Genomic DNA, 7,727 nt, shown 5'->3' with positions numbered 1-7,727 from the left:
CCGTAGGAAGGGTGATAGAATTTTACTTATTAAATTAGTATTAGGTACATATATTATTAATATTATTAGTGTTTATGCACCTCAAGTAGGTTTAGATGATTCCAGTAAGCATCAATTTTGGGAAGATTTAGATGGAGTAGTACAAGGGATATCTTATGGAGAAAAGCTTTTCATCGGCGGTGACCTTAATGGACATGTAGGCATAAGTAGGGATGGATTTGAGAGTATCCATGGAGGCTATGGTATAGGAGAAAGAAATGAAAGTGGAGAAAGGATTTTAGATTTTTGTTTGTCCTATGATATGATCTTAGCAAACACTTGGTTTAGGAAGAGGGAGTCTCACCTAGTAATATTTAAAAGTGGGGTTAATACGAGTCAGATAGATTTTTTCCTACTTAGAAAGAGAGATAGGGGTTGTTGCATCGATTGTAAGGTTATACCGGGAGAAAGTGTAGCTACACAACATAGAGTCTTAATTTTAGATCTTAGAATTAGACAATGCCGCAAAAGGGATTGACATAGGATAAATCCTGGAATTAAGTGGTGGGCACTGAAAGGAGCTAAACAAGGAATGTTTGTAGAGCAGGTAGTTAAGGAAGCTGATTGGTGTCTCGAGGAGGATTCAGAATCAATGTGGAATAAGATAGCCGGTGGCATGAGAAAAGTGGCTAAGGAGGTATTGGGTGAGTCTAAAGGCGGTGCACCACTAGGTAAGGATACATCATGGTGGAACGAGGATGTCAAATTAGCTATTAAGGTTAAAAGAGAGTGTTATAGAAATCTAAGTAAGAGTCGTGATAATGAGAATTTGGAGAAGTATATGATAGCAAAGAAGGAAGCTAAAAAAGTAGTTCGAAACGCGAGGGCTAAGGTATATAAGGAGGTTTATGACAAGTTGGATACCAAAGAAGGCGAGAAGGATATTTATAGGCTTGCAAAGATGAGAGATAGGAAATCGAGGGATTTGGGTATGGTTAGATGTATTAAAAATGAAACACAAAGGGTTTTAGTCAAGGATGAGGAGATTAAGGAGAGATGAAAAGATTATTTTGATAAGCTATTTAATGATAGTCATGCTCAAGATCTTGGAGACTTCTCCATTCCTTTTCATGAGATAAATCGGGACTTCATGCACAAGATTCAAAAGAAAGAAATTGCAGAGGCTTTGAAGAAAATGAAATCAAGAAGGGCAGTTGGTCCAGATGGTATACCTATCGAGGCTTGGAAATGCTTGGGAGAGAAAGGTCTAGAATGGTTGACAAATCTTTTTAACTTGATTTGGCGAACAAATAAGATGCCTAATGAGTGAAGGAAGAGTACTTTGGTGCCTTTATATAAGAATAAGGGTGATATACAAGATTGCACAAACTATCGTGGTATAAAACTCATGAGTCATACTATGAAACTTTGGGAGAGGGTGATTGAGTCTAGGTTGAGGAAGGTTGTCATGATATCGGAGAATCAATTTGGTTTTATGCCTGGAAGATCAACTATGGAAGCTATACATCTTCTTAGACAACTTATTGAAAGATATAGAGAGAGGAACAAAGATTTGCATATGGTTTTTATTGATTTAGAGAAGGCATACGATAGAGTACCTAGGGACGTTCTCTGGTGGACAATGTTGAAGAAAGGTGTTTCTCTCAAGTACATTAGTATAATTAAAGATATGTATGAAGGAGTAGTAACCAATGTCCGCACTTGTGGAGGGGTGACAACCAATTTTCCGATAACGGTTGGGTTACATCAAGGATCTGCTTTAAGCCCTTTCCTATTTGCGATAGTGATGGATGAGCTTACGAGATCAATTCAAGAAAATGTACCGTGGTGTATGTTGTTTGCTGATGATATTGTTTTGATTGATGAGTCTAGAGCTGGGGTTAATGCTAAGTTAGAATTATGGAGACAAACATTGGAAGCTAGAGGTTTTAAGTTGAGTAAGAGTAAGACTGAATATATGGAATGTCGGTTTAGTAAGCAACGAAGTAGTGATAGGAGTGTAGTGAAGCTTGGTGAGCAAGAAATACCGGTGAATGATTATTTCAAATAGTTGGGATCCATCATTCAAAAGTATGGAGAAATTGATGGAGATGTAAATCATAGGATAAAGGTTGGGTGGATGAAATGGAAAAGTGCAACTGGAGTGCTGTGCGATCATAGAATGCCATTGCGGTTGAAGGGAAAGTTTTATAGGACGACTATTAGACCCGCTTTACTATATGGTACGGAATGTTGGGCTGCCAAGAGACATCATATTCAAAAAATGAGTGTAGCTGAGATGCGGATGCTTAGATGGATGTGTGGAAATACAATAAAAGATAAGATTCGGAACAAGGAGATACGTAAGAAGGTAGGTGTTGCACCCATTGAAAATAAGATGCGAGAGAATCGTTTACGGTGGTTTGGACATATTCGGCGAAGGCCTAATGATGCTCCAGTTAGAAGGTTGGAGAAATGGGAAAATATATTAGTTAAAAGAGGTCGGGGTAGGCCTAGGAAGACTTGGATGGAGATGATAGGAAAGGATATGAATGCTTTGAACCTCACCGAGGACATGGCATTGGATAGAAATGATTGGAGGAAAAGGATTCATGTGGAAGACCCAAAATGAATTTCTTTTTTGGTTCATATCGCTGACCCCAATTGTTTTGGGATGAAGGCGTAGTTGTTGTTTGTTGTTGTTTGTTGTTGTACTGAGCATGCACAGTTTTCTCCTTTTTTTTAAGTTAAATACTTCGATGAGGTTTTGATTGATTTGATTTAATAATTAAAATAGGCAACTTTAGATCCGTCCGGACAATTATTTGATTTTGGAATTGTGCTAGTTTTCAATGGATCTGTAATTATTATGTTTGTGAACTGCAACTCACATGCCCTGGGAAGCAAGCTTCTGAAGCCATTTGATTTTAGTGTTTGAAACAACTTTTATGGAAGCGGGTTTTCAAGGATATATGTCTGGAAAAGTTAATAGATTGCAGATCTTCTCTGTTGTATCAAAAAACAAGTCGATGTTTATTTTTTTCATAAAGTTTGTGCTTATATTACTTTAAGATGAGTATTTGTCCATGTAAGCATTGATAAGAATGCATTTAGTCTAGAGTTATATATTCAACAAACCTCTAAACATAGTGGACTTTCAAAAGTGCGTGCATCTTCAGATCCTCTAGATAAATAAAATGCTGACTCATGTGTCCAGAACAAACTAGAATATCAAGAGTCCACAACTTATAAAGACATCTTGAACAATCCTTTGATGCCTGCATGTTATCATTTTTGATAAGGATTATAAAAAACGACAACTATGTATTATCGTAAATTTGTGTATAGTATATGGCTATAAACAACCTTCATGTGATAGCCCCCAAATCATCTCACTAATACAATAACGTCTTTTCAAGTTCTGCATTCTCTTCATGGTATCAGAGCCATCGACATCTTGAATGTTTTTTTTCAATTATGTGCCTGCACATAATTGGGATTGAGCTCGGTTCATCAACCACTCATCCGTGAATCTCAGTTGCTTCGCCAACCTTTGGGTGTGCTTGGATCTTCTACAGGATCTGCTCGGTCAATCGCTCAGCAGTGAATCCCAATTTTCTTCGCGAGCCTGTGCATGTGCTTGAATCTTCTGCAGGATCTGTTTTGACCCACCGCCCAAACTGAACCATTCCCGTCGTTGTCTCCATGACCTCATCGTCGTCCCTTCCTTGTCCCATGATCCAGTGAAATGCTATTGCCAGCTTCATCTCTATTAAACTCCATCGAGAAAACTATTTGTTATGGATATCTCAACTTAAATCGATCATGATCAGTCAGGATTTTCTTAAGTTTGTTGATTGCACATCCTCTCAATCAGACAGTTTCAATGCTATGGCAGTTGAAGGTAAGATAGAAAATTCAAATTACCCTATTTGGATTCGCTCAGATCAATTGGCACTTAGTTGGATAAAAGCCACTGTGTTAGAAACGGTTCTTGGTCAAATCATACGAACCAAAAAAACCTCTTGGTTTTGAAGACCGTTCTTATCCTAATCATGTTTGTAAGCTAGATCGTGCCTTGTATGGCCTTGAGCTGGATCAGCGTGCCTGGTACCATCGTCTCAGCTTTTATCTTCAGTCCCGCGGATTCAACATATCTCTCTCTGATGCCTCGTTGTTTATCCTTCGGGATTGTAATTTGGTTTTGTATGTTCTGGTTTATGTTGATGACATCATCATTACCAGCAACTCCCACCTCACCATCAAAGATTTAATTCAGCATCTTAGCCGTGTCTTCTCTGTTAAAGATCTCGGGCATCTCAACTACTTTTTGGGTATTGAAGTTCACTATGCTATGTTAGGTCTCTCCTTGTGCCAACACACCTATGCCTTGAATCTTCGTCGTCGTGCATCTATGGCTGATGCCAAGCCTATCTCCACTCCCTTGAGCTCCACCACTCGCTTGCTCAATGATGATGCTTCTTCGTTTTATGATCCTACCCTATATCGAAGTATTGTCGATAGTCTTCAATATCTCACTATTACTAGGCCTGATATTGTCTTTTTTGTTAACAAGGTATGCCAGTTCATGCATCGTCCTATAGTCACTCATTGGTTGATAGTCAAGCGTATTCTTTGATATATCAAAGGCACCATTCAACATGGTCTCTCTTTCTCACAGTCTTCCTCACTACAACTAAGTGCCTTTTCTGATGCTGACTGGGCCAGTAGTCTTGATGACAGTAAATCTACCAGTGGATTTGCTATTTTTCTGGGTTTCAACTTGATCACTTTGTCCTCTCGTAAGCAACAAACCATTGCCTGATCCAGCACTGAAGCCAAGTATAAGTCTCTTGCCTGCGCCGTGTCAGAACTACTTTGGCTCAAGTCTCTTCTGACTGGTCTTGGTCGTGCTCCTCTTTCACCACCCATTCTCTGATGTGACAACATTGGTGCGCTGTATCTTGCAGCGAATCCAGTTTTTCATGCTCGCACTAAACACGTAGAAATCAATTTTCATTTCGTCCATGATCATGTGTAAAAAGGTCATATTCAGGTTCAATTTATATCTTCTCCCGACCTGCTTGCTGATGGGCTCACTAAGCCGCTTCCTATATAGAGGTTTGTTTTTATTCGAGACAAGCTCAACGTTGCTGACCCCACGTTGAGCTTGCAGGGGCATGATAAGAATACAATTAGTCCAAAGTTATATATTCAACAAACCTCTAAACATCATGGACTTTTAAAAGTACGTGCATCTCTAGATCCTCCAGATAAATCAAATGCTGACTCATGTGTCCAGAACAAACTAGAATATCAGAGTCCACAACGTATAAAGACATCAGAACACTGAAGAATTCTTTGATGCCTGCATGCTATTATTTTTTATAAGGATGATAAAAAATGACAACTCTGTATTTTCGTTAATATGTGTTTGTCACGGACTTAGAAGCGAAGGCCCCCGCGATGAAGCTTCGAGAATTTGCCAACACTGAAAGCAAGCCTTTTAAGTGCACAAGCAATGCACAACACACACGCACGAGTGGAAGCAAGAGTACACGCATGCACAAACACAAAGAGAGCAAAGAGACAAGGATGCAAAAAGCTTTTTTATAGATACTTGAAAGCAAAGTACATCAAGAGGGGAAGAGAGAGTCCAAATACACGGGGTTCTTAAGCTGTAAGGCCTTGTGGGGTACTCTAGAGTGCCAAAGAGGTATATGCATCAGAGCAAAAAAGTGAAAAATGTGGCGGTCCGAAACACGCTCCCCTGCCTAAGTTGGCGTAGTCCTCGATGCCAATTGTTCATGGTAGCCTTCTACAGGCTGTCGATGCTGAAACATGCTGCTGACCTTCTCCCAGGTGGCTTCACATTCTGGCAATCCCTTCCACTGCACTAAGTACTTTTTGACTTCCCCTAGATAGTTGTTGGAATGGTTGAGGATGACCTCTGGCTATTTTTCTGATACACTAATTGTTGAGGGAGCCTGCTACGTGATCGAAGCACGTTGAGGCATGCTTCGTTGAGGATCTTCTTCATCTTCGTGGAATGGCTTCAGGTTACATATATGAAATACTGGATGCACTTGAAAGTTTGTTGGCAAGTCCAGTCGGTATGCAAAGTTTCCCACACGTTTGATAATGGTGAAGGGACCATCATACTTGCAAATAAGACCTCAATGGTGGCCCCGAAAGATAGCTGTGCGGTCGGGAAAGAGCTTGGCCAACACTTTGTCTCCAACATAAAATTCTGCTGGACGACGCTTCTCATCTGCCCATTTCTTCATGCACTTGGCCGCCTTGTTTAGGTATGCCTTCGCCAACTCTGTCTGTGATCTTGCCAGTTCCTGACAAACTGGTATGCATAAGGTGCTTTGCCACATCCTTGCTCAGCAAGGGAGTGCGAAGTCTGCGACTGTTGCCCGGTTGCGACTTTAAATGGACTGTGGCTGGAAGACTCACTCTTTTGAAGGTTGTAACAGAATTGAGCCGCATCAAGTAAATCAACCCAATTCCTTTGGTTGGCACTGACAAAGTGTCACAAGTATTCCTCTAGCATACCGTTTATTCTCTCTGTTTGTCCATCGATTTGAGGGTGAAAACTTGTGCTGAAATGCAAGTTTGTCCTCATTAAGCGAAACACTTCTCGCCAACACTTTCCAGTGAAACGTGCATCACGATCGCTGACGATGCTCTCAGGAATTTTTCAATACTTGATTACGTTTCACACGAACAACTTCGCAGTATCTGCAATTAAGCAAGTGGCAGAGGCATGCACAAAGACAACATACTTCGAGAACCTATCCACAACCACGTAGATCGAACTATAACCTTGTGCTTTTGGCAAGCTCACAATGAAATCCATGGTTATGCACTCCCACGGACGACTTGGCACAGGTAGGGGTCCAGTAGTCCACTGGGTTTCTGATTAATGGGCTGGTCTTGTTGGAAAATCAAGCAAGTCCGAACATAAGCATCTACATCATCACGTATTTGCAGCCAGTAGAACGTGCGTTCTAACAACGCTAAGGTCCTTTGTTGCCCTGGATGACCCGCCCAGGTAGTATCGTGGCATTTGTGCATCAAACGCCTCCTCAAGCTATCCTGCCGCAAAATATATAGATGGTCGCCCACTGCGCGGAGCAAATCGTTCTCTAGCCAAAATCTCTGCGTCTTTTCTTCCTTCACCAATGCGATCAATTGTTGAGCTATAAGGTCACTTTTTGAAGCTTCTCGCACCTGTTTGAGAATATCGCTCGTCGGTTGGCTTACACTGCCATCCCAAGCAAGCAAAGCTGCGAGTTCTGCCTTCCAACTCAAGGTGTCAGCCACAACATTAGTTTTGCTTGGCTTGTATTCAAGGACCATATCGAATTTTGCCAAGAAATCTTGCCAATGCGCTTGCCTTGGACTCACCTTCTTCTGAGTCTGAAAGTAGCTTGTCGCAACATTGTCAGTGCGCACAATGAACTACGACCCCAAAAGATAGTGCCTCCATGTGCGGAGATAGTGCACGACTGTCAACATCTCGTGCTCATGCATAATGTATCGACGCTCAACATCGTTCAACTTTCTACTTTTAAATGCGATAGGATGTCCTTCTTCGAGCAACACACCACCAATAACGAAGTTAGATGCATCGGTCTGCACTTCAAACAATTACCGACAATCGAACAACTTCAGCACTGGCTCCTCTGTCAGAGCATGCTTCAACCCATCAAAAGCCTTCTGGCAGACATCAGACCATA

Source organism: Nuphar pumila, chromosome 11 (assembly GCF_984573655.1).
Source record: "Nuphar pumila chromosome 11, dmNupPumi1.hap1.1, whole genome shotgun sequence".
Lineage (NCBI taxonomy): Eukaryota > Viridiplantae > Streptophyta > Magnoliopsida > Nymphaeales > Nymphaeaceae > Nuphar > Nuphar pumila.
This window is presented reverse-complemented; position numbering follows the sequence as displayed.